Source organism: Macaca thibetana, chromosome 3 (genome assembly GCF_024542745.1).
Source record: "Macaca thibetana thibetana isolate TM-01 chromosome 3, ASM2454274v1, whole genome shotgun sequence".
NCBI lineage: Eukaryota > Metazoa > Chordata > Mammalia > Primates > Cercopithecidae > Macaca > Macaca thibetana.
The window spans coordinates 126,036,367-126,051,603 of NC_065580.1; the positions used below are offsets into that span (position 1 = coordinate 126,036,367).

Consider the following 15,237-nt stretch of genomic DNA (forward strand, 5'->3'; position numbering starts at 1 on the left):
AGGAGCTGGGCCTGGAGAGGCTGGCTGCAGGAAGTCTGGGGCGTGGAGACGCCGTCGGAGGGCAGGAGCCGGGCCCGGAGAGGCCACCGTGGGGCCCGGCTTCAGGACGTTTGGGGCCTACAAAGGCCGCGGAGCGGGAGCTGGGCCGGAGCCGAGTCCAAAGAGGTTGTCGTGAGGCCGGGGCTGGGCCCGCGGCCGCAGCCGGGAGCAGGAGGAGCTGGGCCTGGACGGGAGGCCGGGAGGCCGCGACTGGGCCTGGAGGGGCCGGCCTGAGGAAGTTCGGGGCCTGGAGAGGCCGCCAAAAGGCAAAGGCTGGGCCTGGAAAGGCCGTTCCCCGTGACGAATGAGCCGGGCCTAACGAGGCCACTGGGAGGCAGGAGCGGGGCCCGGCGGAGCTGCCGAAAGGCAGGAGGAGCTCTGGCCTGGGGAGGCCGCAGTCAGGCGAGAGCTGGGCGTGGAGAGTCCGCTGGGAGGCAGAGGCTGGGGCCTGTGCAGCCCCTCGGGAGGCAGGAGGCTGGTACTGGCGAGCGCACACTGGAGGTCAGTCATGGGGACTGAGCGAGGCCCTGCGCAAAGGAGTGAGGGGGTCTGGGGGGGCTGGCCTCAAAAGAGGGCCAGTGGCAGGCAGGAGGCGCTGCGCCTCGGAGAGGCTTGACCTGAGGGAAAGTCTGGCAGCTAGGAGAGGCCGTCGGAAAGAGGACAGGAGCTGGGCTCGGCGGCGGGAGAGACCGATTTCTGGGCGGACACGAATGTTGGTGGCCCGCAGGGCTCCGCCGGGGAGCAGGAGCGAGCCCTGGAGAGGGCACGAGGACTCTGAGGCCAGCGGTGGGCCTGCAGAGGCCGGCCTGGTTAGGACGGAGCTGGGCCTGGAGAGGCTGGCTGCGAATGAAGTTCTGGCCGTCGTGGAGACGCCGTCGAAGGGCAGGAGACCAGGCCGGATGGGTTTAGAGGCCACGTGGGGCCCGGACTTCAGGGACGTTGGGGGCACTACAAAGCGCTGTGAGCGGAGAGCCTGGGGCCGGAGGCCAAGGCCCTAACAGTGGTCGTCCGAGGACGGGGGGGCTGGAGCCCGCGGCCGCAGCCTGCCAGCTGGAGAAGCAGGGCCTGGGCGGGGACGCCGGATGAGGCCTCGATTGGGCATGCGAGGGGCTGGGCTTGAGGAAGGTTCGGGCCTGAGAGAGGCCGCCAAAAAGTGCAACGGCCGGGCCTTGGACTAGGCCGGTTTTCCCGTGACGAAATGAGCTGGGCCTAAATGAGGCCACTGTGGAGGCAGGGAGCGGGGGCTCTGAGGAAGCTTGGCCGAAAACGGAGGAGGAGCTCTCGCCTGGGGGAGGTCACAGTCAGGCTAGGCGCTGGGCGTTTGGGGAGAAGTGCGCTGGGTGGCAGAGGCTTGGGACTGTCCAGGCTTTCGCGCTGGCAGGAGGCTGTTTAGGCCTGGCGGGAGGACCCCGTACTGGCGGTTCAAGTCCTGGGCCTGAGGAGGCTCTGTCCAGAGGCGACCAACGTGAGCGTGGCATCTGGGCCTCAAGAGGCCAGTGGCAGGCAAGTAAGGAACCTGGGCCTGGAGGGGTTGACTGAGGACAAGATCTGGGCCGCTGGAGATGCCACGGGAGAGGCAGGAGCTGGCTGGGCCGGCGGAGGCCCGATGGCCATCGGAGTTGGGCCGTAGGGGCCGCCGGGAGCAGAGGAGGCGAGCCCCAGGAGAGGCTGACTCCGAGGCCAGGCTTGGGCCTGCAGAGGCCCACCGGGAGTAGTAGCTGGGTCTGGAAGAGGCTGGCTGCCTGCCGGGGAAAGTCTGGGGCGTGGAGACGCCGTCGGAGGCAGGAGCCGGGCCCGGGAGAGGCCACCGTGGGGGCCCGGGCTTCCAGGGTCGGTTGGGACCCCTACAAAGGCCGCGCGGAGCGGGATCTTGAGCTGGGCCGGAGCCGAGCCCCAAAGAGGTTGTCGTGAGGCTGGGGCTGGGCCCGCCTCTGTAGCCGGCCGCTCGGGAGCAGGAGGAGCTGGGCCTGGACGGTGAGGCCGGAGAGGCCGCGACTAGGCCTGGAGGGGCCAGGCCTGAGGAAGTTCGGGGCCTGGAGAGGCCTGCCGAAACGGCAAAGGCTGGGCCTGGAAACGGCCGTTCCCCGTGACGAATGAGCCGGGCCTAACGGAGGCCACTGGGAGGCCAGTGGCGGGGCCCGGCGGAGCTGCCGAAAGGCAGGAGGAGCTCTGGCCTGGGGGAGGCCGCAGTCAGGCGAGAGCTAGGCGGTGGAGAGTCCGCTGGGAGGCAGAAGCTGGGCCTATGCAGGCCTTGGGGCGGGAGCAGGAGGCTGGGGCCTGCGAGCCGACTGGAGGTCAAGTCCTGTGGGCCTGAGGAACTGGCCGCCCACAGGTGTGCGTGAACGGGCTGGGCCTCAAGAGGACCAGTGGCAGGCAGGAGTAGCTGGGCCTCAATGGAGGGGCTGACCTGAGGAAGTCTGTCAAGCTGGAGAAGCCGCGGAGAAGGCAGGAGCTGGGCCGGCGGTGCGGAGGTCGATCTGGACGACGAGTTGGGAGCAGGAGCGAGCCATGGAAGGAGGCGACTCGACGCCAGCGTGGGCCTGCAGAGGCCGCCGAGAGGAGGAGCTGGGCCTGGAGAGGCTGGCTGCAGGAAGGCTGGTAGCTGGAGAGGCCGCGGAGAGGCAGGAGCTGGGCCGGCGGAGGCCGACTGGGCGAAGAGTTGGGCCCGCAGGGGCCGCCGGGAGCAGGAGCGAGCCCTGGAGAGGCCGACTCGAGGCCAGCGTGGGCCTGCAGAGGCCGCCGGGAGGAGGAGCTGGGCCTGGAGAGGCTGGCTGCAGGAAGTCTGGGGCGTGGAGATGCCGTCGGAGGGCAGGAGCCGGGCCCGGAGAGGCCACCGTGGGGCCCGGCTTCAGGACGTTTGGGGCCTACAAAGGCCGCGGAGCGGGAGCTGGGCCGGAGCCGATCCCAAAGAGGTTGTCGTGAGGCCGGGGCTGGGCCCGCGGCCGCAGCCGGGAGCAGGAGGAGCTGGGCCATACGGGAGGTCCGGGAGGCCGAACTGGACCTGGAGGGGCCGGCCTGAGGAAAGTTCGGGGCCTGAAGAGGCCGCCAAAAGGCAAAGGCTGGGCCTGGAAAGGCCGTTCCCCGTGACGAATGAGCCGGGCCTAACGAGGCCACTCGGTGGCAGGAGCGGGGCCCGGCGGAGCTGCTGAAAGGCAGGAGGAGCTCTGGCCTGGGGAGGCCGCAGTCAGGCGAGAGCTGGGCGTGAAGAGTCCGCTGGGAGGCAGATGCTGGGCCTGTGGAAGCCTTTGGGCGGCAGGAGGCTGGGCTTGGCGAGCCGAATGGAGGTCAGGTCCTGGGCCTGAGGAGGCCTGGCCCAGAGGCGTGACCGGGGCTGGGACACAAGAGGCCAGTGGCAAGCAGGAGAGCTGGGCCTGGAGGGGCTGAACTGAGCTGGCAACTGGAGAGTCCACGGAGAGGCAAGAGCTGGTCCGGCGGAGGCCGACTGGGCGACGAGTTGGCCCGCAGGGCCGCCGGGAGCAGGAGCGAGCCCTGGAGCCTGACTCGACACCAGCGTGGGCCTGCAGAGGCCGCAGGAGGAGGAGCTGGGCCTGGGAGACGCTGGCTGCAGGAAGGCTGGGGCGTGGAGACGCCGTCGGACGGCAGGAGCCGGGCCTGGAGAGGCCACCGTGGGGCCCGGCTTCAGGACGTTTAGGGCCTACAAATGCCCGCGGAGTGCGGGCAGCTGGGTCGGAGCCGAGCCCAAAGAGATTGTCGTGAGGCCGGGGCTGGGCCCGCGGCCGCAGCCGGGAGAAGGAGGGGCTGGGCCTGGACGGGAGGCCGGGAGGGCCGCGACTGGGCCTGGAGGGGCCGGCCTGAGGAAGTTCGGGGCCTGGAGAGGCCGCCAAAAGGCAAAGGCTGGGCCTGGAAAGGCAGTTCCCCGTGGGACGAATGAGCCGGGCCTAATGTGGCCACCGGGAGGCCGGAGCGGGGCCCGGCGGGGGGAGCTGCCGAAAGTCAGGAGGAGCTCTGGCCTGGGGAGTCCGCAGTCAGGCTAGAGCTGGGCGTGGAGAGTCCGCTGGGAGGCAGAGGCTGGGCCTGCGCAGACTTTCCGGAGGCAGGAGGCTGGGCCTGGCACGGCCGACTGGAGGTCAAGTCCTGGGCCTGAGGAGGCTGCCCAGAGGCGTGAGCGGGGCTGGGCCTCAAGAGGCCAGTGGCAGGCAGGAGGAGCTGGGCCTGGAGGGGCTGACTTGAGGAGGTCTGGCAGCTGGAGAGGCCACAGCGAGGCACAGCGAGGGCCTCCAGGCACAGCCATAAGTAAAAGCGCAGCCTGTAGAAGTCACCTGGGGGCAGCAGCTGGGCCTGGAGAGGCCAACGAAAGGCATGAGCGGGGCCTTCAGAGGCTGACTTGTGGACATTTTGGGCTCGGATTTTGTGGCCTGGACTTGAGGCCTGTTGGGCCTCCTGCACAGAGGCAGGAGCTGGGACTAAAGAGGCCATTGTAAGGCAGGAGCTGGGCCTGTACAGGCTGCCGGGGAGTCAGAAGATGGGCCTCATGAGGCCACTGTAAAACAGGAGCTCGGTCTTGGAAGGTGGCCATGAGGCAAAAGCTGGCCCTTGGGAGGGCAATGAGAGGCAGGAGCTGGGTCTGGTGAGGTCAACTTGAGAAAGTTCTGGGCCTAGAGAGAAGACTGGGAGGCAGGAGCTGGGTCTAAAGAGGCCGTTTGTAATGATGGAGCTGGGCCAGTGGAGGCTGTTGTGAGGCAGTAGCCTCATCCGCGGAGACTGCCGTGAGGTAGGGTGTGGGCCTAAATAGACCATTGTGAGTCATGAGCTTGGTCTGTAGAGGCCGATTGGAGAAAGTACGGGGCCTGGAGAGGTTGCAGAGGCTGTTGAGAGGCAAGACCTGGGCCAAAAGATTCAAGTATGTAACATTTATTAGGTACTTTATTTCCTTTATTAAATTGTAATAGATGAAAAGTAATTATAGAACTCACCACAATGTAGAATCAGTGGGTATGTTAAGCTTGTTTTCCTGCGACTAGATGGTCCCATCTGAGCATAGAAGGCGACAGATTAGGCATTAGATTCTCATAGGGACAAAAGCACAACCTAGATCCCTCACATGCACGGTTCACAACAGGGTGCGTGCTCCTATGAGAATCTAATGCTGCTGCTGACCTGAGAGAAGGTGGAGCTCAGGCAGGAATGTGAGCAAAGCGGAGTGGCTGTAAATACAGATGAAGCTTCCCTCACTCGATACCACTCACCTCCTGTTGTGTGGCTCCTTACAGCTCCATGGCTCAGGGGTTGGGGACCCCGGCTTAAGTGCATCCAAAAGCACCCTTCCCACACCAGTCTTCATAGCGGTCAAGTGCAGCAACCACTGAGCTCCCCAGGCATGTGCCTCACTTGGCATTTCATCACAATCAACAGTAAGTGGTAGCTTGAGTCACTGTGAGGTCACTTACCGGAAATCACCGGCATCCCATTTCCCATTGGCAAGGAGCTCAGCACTGTCCCTTGGAAAATCAAACCTATGCCCAAATCCCACCTGTGTGAGTTTATCTCCTGGGACCCTTCCGAGCATATTACTCAGAGTCCAATCAGGAGACAAAAACCACTCAAAAGTTTAAAGTGGTAAAATTTAATCCAGAGAATTATTCATTGTAACAGGGGAACAGCATAACGAGAGATTGGCTAGCACAAAGTAAAGAGAACTCTAGAAAAATCAGGACTAGCCCAGGCCAGGCATGGTGGCTCATACCCAAAATTCCAGCAATTTGAGACGCTAACACAGGAGGACTGCTTAAGGCCAGGAGCTAGAGACCGGTCTGGACAACACAGTGAGACCCTGTCTCTATCCAAAAAAAGAAAAAAATTAGCTGGGAGTGGTGGTACACACTTGTAGTCTCAGCTACTCAGGAAGCTGAAGTTTGAGCCTGGGAGATCAAGGCTGCAGTGAGTCATGATTATGCCACTACAGTCAAGCCTGGGTGACAGAGCAAGACCCTGTCTCAAAGAACAAAACAACAACCATTTACAGACAGAAAAGAAATAGAGCTAATAAGCTAAGGAAAGATGTAGAAATGTGACAAGTAAAGTAATATGAGGTGTTTTACCAATTTAAAATAAACAAAAAATGACATTAAATTTTAATACCCTGTGCTGGCAAAGATGCAGTGAAATGGGCACTTTCTTATACTACGAGGGGTGTTTAAATTGAATATAAGCCTTCCAGGGTAAAGCTTGACAATTTTTTAAAATAATAGAGACAGGGTCTCACCATACTGCCAAACTGCCTCCTCCAACTCTTGGCATCAAGCAATCCTTCTGTCTTAGCCTCCCAAAGTGCTGAGATTATAGCTGGGAGGCACGCAAAACTTTGTCAATTGACATCAAGGGTAATGAGAATGTCCATTCACCATGACTTACAGTAATCTTACTTCTGCAAATACCTTGGGGAGACAATTCAATCTAAACAAAGGTCATCTGTACAAACACAGTGAAAATCTGGGAGTAACTGAAGACAGAGTGGTTAAGTGAAATAAGAAACAGTTATAAGAAATTAAACCACGGTATTAACAGGCAACTGGTAAAAGCTCAGTTGATGTTAGCTGCTACTTTTTTGTTGTTATGAGACAGTGTCTCACTCTGTCACCCAGGCTGGAGTGCAGAGGCTTGATCATGACTCACTGCAGTCTGCCTCCCTGGGCTCAAGCGATCCTCCCACCTCAGCCTCCCAAGTAGCTGGGACTACAGGAACATGCCACCACACTAGGCTAATTCATGTATTTTTCTGTAGGGATGGTGACTCCCTTTGTTTCCAAGGCCTGTCTCAAACTCTTGGCCTCAAGCCATCCTCCTGCCTCAGCCTCCCAAAGTGTTGTGATTACTGGTGTAAGCCACCACACCTGGCCAGATGCTACTTTTATCAATATTATCATTACTCCACTCAGTTAAAAATTATTATTTTCAAGGCTATGTAATACTATGTGTCCTACAGCATAACTGTAAAAAAAACATATACAGTCGTCCCTCGGTATACAGACAGAATTAGTTCCAGCCCCCCATCTCTGCATATACCAAAATCCATGCTGACTCACGTTTCGCCGTCACCCCTCTGGAACCCATGTATAGGAAAATTCCAAATATCAGTTGGGCATAGTGGCAAGCACCTATAGTCTCAGCCACGTGGGAGGCTGAGACGGGAGGATTGCTTGAGCCTGGGAGGTTGAGGCTGCAGTCAACTGTGATAGCACTACTACACTCCAGACTGGACAACAGAACGAGACTCTGTCTCAGAAAAAAACAAAATAAAACAAAACAGGTTAGAAATTGTAATGAGGCCTGTTGGGCAAAATTCCATATAAGCAAAGTATAAATTAATAAAGCAAATGGCGATAAATTAGTATGACTGACTTTCTCGAGTTTCTGACAATAAAGGTAAGAAAAATGCAAAACACAGAGACAGGGGTAAAAGAAATTAAGAAAGCATTCAACATGTTTAAGAGGAAGACACTGGCCATGTTTGTGCAGCAGCAGTATGTCACGATATGACATACCTTGGAGAGAAGTTAACAGATGAGGAAGTTCATAAAAATGATCAGAGAAGCAAAATACTGATAGCAATACTCAAGTAAACCACAAAAGTTCCATAACTCATGTCAGCAAAGTGGGAATATTGTACAGTGTGTGTTGACGTTCCTATACAACACTGTTTATTTGCCTTATGTTTGTTTGCAAGGAATGTATATACTAAAAGTTCTTCTTGCTGTCAAAAGAATATGTGTAAGTCATTTGAACGTATTCTTCTGTTTTTCTATTTTTATCTTCCTGCCATCATCCTACAGCCTTACTTTAGAAATGTTTTATTTGTTTAGAAAACTGAACAAGTGCTCGTTGTGGCAGCTCATAACTCTAGGATGGGAGGCAGGGGTGAAAGGGTTACTTAAGGCCAGGAGTTTGACACCAGCCAGGCCAACAAAGTGAGACCCCGTGTCCACAAAACAATTTAAAAATTAGCCAAGTGTCATCATGTATACCTATAGTCCCAGCTACTCAGGAGGCTCAGGCAGGAGGATCCTTAGCCCAGGAGTTCAAGACTGCAGTGAGTTGTGATAGTACTACTGTACTCCAGCCTGGGTGACAGGGTGAGACCTCATCTCCTAAAATAAAAAACAAAGAAAAAAAATAGTTCAAGTAGCAAGTTGTATGTGGCTTATTCTGAATATTTCTAAACTAGAAGTTCTCAATCTTTTGGGGTCTAGGATGTCTTTACATTTTTTTACTTTATTAAAGACCTCTAAGACTATTTCTTTATATAAACAATTATATTAAAACTAGAAAATAAGACAAAATTTAAAAAATATTCATCACATATTAATAAAGTCATTACATGTTGATACAAGATTCTTAAAATATTTAACATTCATTACATATTAATAATAAAACCATTACATGTTGATATAATACTCACTCTTTCGCCCAGGTTGGAGTGAAGTGGCGTAATCTCAGCTCACTGCAACCTCCGCCTCCCGGGCTCAAGCGATTCTCCTACCTCAGCCTCCCAAGTAGCTGGGATTACAGGCGCCCACTACCATGCCCGGCTAATTATTGTATTTTGTCAGTAGAGACAGGGTTTAGCCATGTTGGCAAGGCTGGTCTTGAACTCCTGACCTCAGGTGATCCACCCGCCTGGGTCTCCTGAAGTGCTGGGATTACAGGCGTGAGCCACCGCGCCCACCCTGATTAATAAATGCTTAAAACACTGATTAGTCAGGCAACAACACTGGGCAGGGGGCTCCTCATTCCCAGTGACGCAAACCCTACTGCATGGCTCAGGGTTTGCAAGGGTTGTAGAGCTGAAAGGCTCTGACTTGAGATTTCATTCTTTTATTTGTACAGTGATACAGGTTCTGCTCTGTCACCCAGACTAGAGTGCAGCTGTGCAATTACAGCTCACTGCAGCCTCAACCTCCTGGCTTCAAGCCATCTCCCTGCCTCAGCTCCCCAGCAGCTGGTACTACAGTTGAGTGCCACCATGCCGGGCTATTTTTTTAATTTTGTTGTAGAGTGAGGGTCTTGTTATGTTGCCCAAGCTGGCCTCAAACTCCTGACCTCAAGAGATCTGCCCACCTCAGCCTCCTGAGTAGCTGAAACTACAAGTACACATCACCATGCCTAGCTACATTTATTTAATTTTGAAAAATATTTTTGTAAAGAGCAGATCTTGCTGTGTTGCCCAGGCTGGTCTTGAACTCCTGCCCTTCAAAGATACTCCCATCTCTGCTTCCCAAACAGCTGGGACTACAGACATGAGCCACTGCAATGAACTTGAAGAGATTTCTTTAATCTAGCATCCCATACTTGCTAGGATTGGGAAAGGCAGTAGTGTTTTTTTTAATTACTTAATAATTCAGTAAGAATCAAACTCAACCTTGACCTCTGCCTTCTCTCACATCCAGTCTGTCAGGAAATCCTGTTGACTGTCTTCAACACACACTAAAGATCCCCACCCAGCAACTCCCTGGCCTCCTCCCCTACTTCTCCCCTCTGACCATCTCTCAACACCACCATGACCCTGGTCAGGACCAAAATCATCTCCCACCTGGATGTTGCCATAACTTGGCCCCCATGCTTCTACCCAAATCTTCCCACAGCCTTTCTCAACTCAGCAGCCAGAGAATGCTTTTAAACCAGAAGACAGATCATGTCGCCTCTCTGCTTAGAACCCTCCTGTAGTTCCCATCTGAGTCAGAGTCAAAGCCAAAGCCCCAGCAATAACCTCCCAGGGCTTACGTGATCTGTACTGATCCCCACCCAGCAACTCCCTGGCCCCCTCTCCTAATTCTCTCCCTCTCTCCTTCTGCTCCACTGGCCTCCTTCCAGAGCCTCAGACACACCTCGGACACTTTGTTCTGTTGTTTCTGCCTACAATCCTCTTCCCTCAGCACCTTGGCCAGCTCCTTCCCCTCCTTCAAGTCTTTGCTCAATTTTCATTTAGAAGGCCACCTCTGACCATAATATTTAACACTGCCATCTGTCCCCATGCCCACCATGCTCATTTCTTCTTTACTTTCTGCCTTCTTTTTTTCAAGATCTCACTGTCACCAAGGTTGGAGTGCACTGACACAATCACAGCTCACTGCAACCTCAAATTTCCAGGCTCAAGCAATCCTCCCACCTCAGCCTCCCAAGTAGCTGGGACTACAGGTTCATGCCATCATGCCTGGCTAATTGTTTTAGTATTTTATTTTATTTTATTTTATTTTATTTTATTTTGAGACAGAGTTTCACTCTTCTTGCCCAGGCTGGAGTGCAATGGTGCAATCCCGGCTCACTGCCACCTCCACCGCCCAGATTCACGTGATTCTCCTGCCTCAGACTCCCAAGTAGCTGGGATTACAGGTGCGTGCCACCATGCCCAGCTAATTTGTGTATTTTTAGTAGAGACAGGGTTTCGCAATGTGGCCAGGCTGCTCTCGAACTCCTGACCTCAGGTGATCTGCCCACTTCGGTCTCCCAAAGTGCTGGAATTACAGGCGTGAGCCACCATGCCTGGCCAATTTTTTCATTTTTTGTAGAGACAGGGTCTTACTATGTTGCCCAGGCTGGTCTTGAACTCCTGGCCTCAAGTAATCCTCCTGCCTAAATTCCTAAAGTGCTGGGATTACTGGCATGAGCCATCATGCCTGGCTTCATGTTCATTTCTTCTTGCTGTTGCAATGTAGTTTCCAGTTTTCTACATTCAGTGGCTTAAAACACCACAAATGTACCATCTTACAGTTCTGGGGGCCAGAAACATAAACTAGGTCTATTAAGGCTAAAGTCAAGGTGTCAGCAGGGCTGCATTCCTTCTGGAGACTCTGAAGTGTTCCCTTGGCTTTTTCACCTTCTAGAAGCCACTCCCATTCCTGGGATCATGGCCCCTGACTCCATCTTCAAAGCCAGAAGTGAAGCATCTTCAAATCTCCCTCTCTTACCTCTGCTTCCATCACCACATCTCCTGCTCCACTTCTGAATCTCCTACCCTCTTTCTTTTATAAAGACCCTGCGATTGCTGGGCATGGTGGCTACCACCCATAATCCCAACACTTTGGGAGGTCAAGGCAGGAGGAACACTTGAGGCCCGAAGTTTGAAACTAGCATGAACAACATAGTGAGACCCACCTCTAGAAAAAAATAAAAATAAATATTAGCCCGACATGGTGGTGTGTGCCTGTAGTCCCAGCTACTTGATAAGCTGAGGTGAGACAATCGATTTAGCCCCGCCCAGGAGTTTGACATCAGCCTGGGCGACATAAACTAAATCCCATCTCTACAAGGATGAGGTGGGAGGATCACTTGAGCCCAGGAATTTGTGGCCAGCCTGGGCAACACAACAAGACCCCATCTGGCCAACATGGTGAAACACCGACTACAAAAATGAGCTAGGCATGGGTGACGTGCATGTGTAGTCCCAGCTACTTCGGAGGCTGAGGTGGGAGAATCGCTTGATCTCAGGAGGTCAAAGCTATAATAAACTATGATACATCATCGCACCCCAGCCTGGATGACACAGGGAGATTCTGTCCCAAAAAAAAAGAAAAGAAATATAGCACACCAGACTGGGCAACAAAATAAGACCGTCTCTCTCAGAAAAAAAGAAAATCAACTGTTTCTCTGAGTTCTATAAACTGTTCTGGCAAATTATTAAACCCAAGAAGAGAGTTATGGGAACCCCTGATTTGTAACAGGTTGGTCAAAAGTACAAGTGACAACCTAGGACTTGCCACTGGCATCTCAAGTGAGGACAGTCTCGTGGGACTGAGCACCTAACTTGTGGAGTCTGTGCTAAGTCCAGGTAGTATCAGAATAAAATCATGGGATAGCCAGTTAATATCCAGAGCATTGGAGAATTTGGTGTAGAAACTCCATACATACGCTCAGTCGGAAGTGTGTGAGTAGAGACAAACACGGGCTTTTCTGTCACCTGTCTACCTGCTTAACTGCATAGGAGAGGCAATATGTGGTGCTCATGAACAAAGCAAGCATTAAAGTCAGACCAGACCCAACATTTGACTCAGTCTTAATATCCAGGTGAGCTTGAGCAAATCACTCATTATTCCTACGTCTTGATCACTTCATTCATAAAACGGGGATAACTGTGGCACCTACCTGTGATTCTGTGAGAATTACTGAAATACTATGCTTGGTGTTATTGTGATCATTATACCTATTCCAAACTATCTGACAAGGACTGTGATGGATGATAACATGAAAAAATTAGAAACTGTAGTCAGGTCTCTCAGGCAAAATTCCATACAAGCAGACTACTGTCTCTACAAAGCATTCCTGCCACACTTAATTCACCATTCCCTGAACAAAATGTGCCATCTTCATTGTCCAGGTCTGTACAGTGCTGGTCTTCCTGCCTGAGCAGCTCACTTCATCCCATCCCAGCCCATTCTTCATCCCTCCACCTCCCCCTTCCCTCCCCACTCTCATACAACTCTTCCTCATCTTTCAGGACTTGGCTTCAAGGGTCACCTTAATTGGAAGCTTCTCTCACGGTCCAAAAGAGCTTCCCACTGCACTTGATGCATGCACTATTATTTGATCACTTTTGAGTTACAGTCCAAGTCTTTTTGTACCTGAATAACATGTTGCCCAGTCAGTCTCTCTTCCTGGATTCAGAAGTCTTTCATGGTAGATCCAGCTGGAAGTGACAAAAAGACATTCTTTTGAAATAAAGGGATGACACAGATAGACAGAAGTTCTTAAACGTCTTAAATGGTATGTGTGTGAAAATTAAACGCAATTCAAAGACTTGTGGGGAACATTTAGGAGGGAAAGTTACTGGGAATGTCATAAAGGGTTAATTTGTATTTTATTTTATTTCTTGAGACATTATTTTTATTTTATTTTTTATTTTCTGTCACCTAGGCTGGAGTGCAGTGGTGCAATTAGGGCTCGCTGCAGCCTCGACCACCTGGGCTCAAGTAATCTCACTTAATTTTTATTTGGTTTAAGAAATAAGTCTTGGTTGAGGGTGGTGGCTTACGCCTGTAATCTCAGCACTTTGGGAGGCCAAGAGGTATATTACTTGAGGCCAGGAATTTGAGATCAACCTGAGCAATATATTAAGACCCTGTCTCTACCAAAAAACAGAGTGAATGTGTGGAAGACAATTTTTCCACAGACTGGGAGTGGAGGGAATAATTTCAGGATGATTCAAATGCATTACATATACTGTGCACTTTATTTCTATTATTACTACATTGTAAGATATAATGAAATAATTCTACAACTTACTATAATGTAGACTCAGTGGGATCTCTGAGCTTGTTTTCCTGCAACGACACTGTCCATCTAGGGTGATGGGAGATAGTGATAGAACATCAGGCATTGGATTCTCATAAGGAGTGCACAACCTAGATCCCTCGCATGCACGCTTCACAACAGGGTTCGTGCTTCTATGAGAATCGAATGCTGCTGCTCATCTGACAGGACACGGAGCTCAGGTGGTCATACAAGCGATAGGAGGGGCTAGAAATACAGATGAAGTTTCCCCTCACTCGCCTGCTGCTCACCTCCGGTTCTATGGCCCTTTGGTTGGAGACCGCTGCTCAAGTGCATTCGAAAGGATCCATCCCATGCCATTCTTCAGAGTCATCTTTACTGTGGCAGTGGTCAACTGTAGCACCCCTAAGCTCGCAGGGCATACGCTTCACCTGGCATTTCACCACAATCAACAGTAAGTGGTAGCTTGAGTCATTGTGAGGTCACTTCCTGGAAATCACCAGCATCCTATATCCCATTAGGAAGGAGTTCAGCACTGTTCCATGGATAACCAAACCTATTCCCAAATCCTATCTGTGTGGGTCTATCTCCTGGTACCCTTCCTAGCATGAATTCTGTATTTGTAGGAGTCTAATCAGGAGACACAATCAACTCAAAAGTTTAAACTGGAATGAGCAAGGTGGATCACACCTGTAATCTCAGCACTTTGGAAGGCCAAGGTGGGTGGATTGCCTTGAGCTTAGGAGTTTGAGACCAGTCTGGGAAATATGGCGAAATCTCATCTCTACAAAAAACACAAAAATTAGCTATGTGGTGGCACTTACCTGTAATTCCAGCTACGTGGGAGGCTGAGGCAGGAGAATTGCTTGAGCTTGGCAGGTGGAGGCTGCGATGAGCAGAGGTTGTGCCACTGCACTCCAGCCTGGGTGACAGCGTGAGACCCGGTATCAAAAAGAAAAAAATACATATATGTCAATTTAATATAAAAAGTATTAATTTTGGCCAGGCGAAATGGCTCATGCCTGTAATCCCAGCACTTTGGGAGGCCAAGGCAGGCGGATCACCTGAGGTCAGGAGTTCGAGACCAGCCTGACCAACGCGGAGAAACCCCGTCTCTACCAAAAATACAAAATTAGCTGGGCATGGTGGCACATGGCTGTCATCCCAGTTACTCAGGGGGCTGAGGCAGGAGAATCACTTGAACCCGGCAGGCGGAGGTTGCGGTGAGTCGAGATGGCGCCATTGCACTCCAGCCTGGGCAACAAGAGTGAAACTCCGTCTCAAAAGAAAAAAAGGTATTGATTTTAACAGAGGATCAGCATAATGAGGGACACACTAGCACAAAGTAAAGACATCTCTAGAGAATACAGAACTAGCAGAGGTCAGGCATTATGGCTCATGCCTGTAATCCCAGCAATTTCGGAAGCCTAGACAGCAGGATCGCTTGAGGCCAGGAGTTGGAGACCAGTCAGAGCAGCATAGTGAGACGCTGTGTCTACCCAAAAAAAAGAACAATATTAGCCAGGTGTGGTGGTGGTGTACACCTGTAGTTCCAGCTACTTGGGAGTCTGGGGTGGGAGGATCCCTTGAACCTGGGAAGTCTACACTACAGTGAGTCAAGATCATGCCACTGAACTCCAGCCTAGGTGACAGAGTAAGACCCTGTCTTAGAAAAAGAAAAGAAAGTGTTAATCCCCCTATGGGAATCTCCTCTTCTCCTGCCCTCTCAGGAACCTCACTTGTCAGTTCTTCTTCCCACTTTCCTGTATCTTTAACCTATCCCCCACTTTTAGCTCCTTCCCACCATCATTTAAATTACTCAAACTTCTTCTATTTTAAAAAACCTCTTCCTAAACTCAGTGAGAGGTCTCCTGCACACCCACTGAGCCATCTGCTCCCCTTGGTGCCTTCGCTATAGCAGCCTGAACCATGTCTCTAATCCATGAATCTCATCACGTTACTCCCCCATTTACATCA

The 15,237-nt window shown here is 52.4% G+C and overlaps 1 long non-coding RNA gene across 3 annotated transcripts; it reads right to left on the reverse strand.

The window, feature by feature from the left end:
- Positions 1–7,013: 7,013 nt before the first annotated feature.
- LOC126950272 (uncharacterized) lies at positions 7,014–14,706 on the reverse strand. 3 transcript variants are annotated; one of them, XR_007724127.1, is made up of 6 exons: positions 14,085–14,706; positions 13,551–13,749; positions 13,273–13,329; positions 12,612–12,676; positions 8,022–8,144; positions 7,014–7,272 (listed from the first exon to the last, which is right to left on the reverse strand). It is a non-coding gene; the product is annotated as an uncharacterized LOC126950272 (long non-coding RNA). The 3 variants fall into 3 exon arrangements; XR_007724126.1 differs by having other exon boundaries at positions 13,551–13,691; positions 14,085–14,701; XR_007724125.1 differs by lacking the exon at positions 13,273–13,329 and having other exon boundaries at positions 13,551–13,767.
- Between the last annotated feature and the right edge of the window lie 531 nt (positions 14,707–15,237).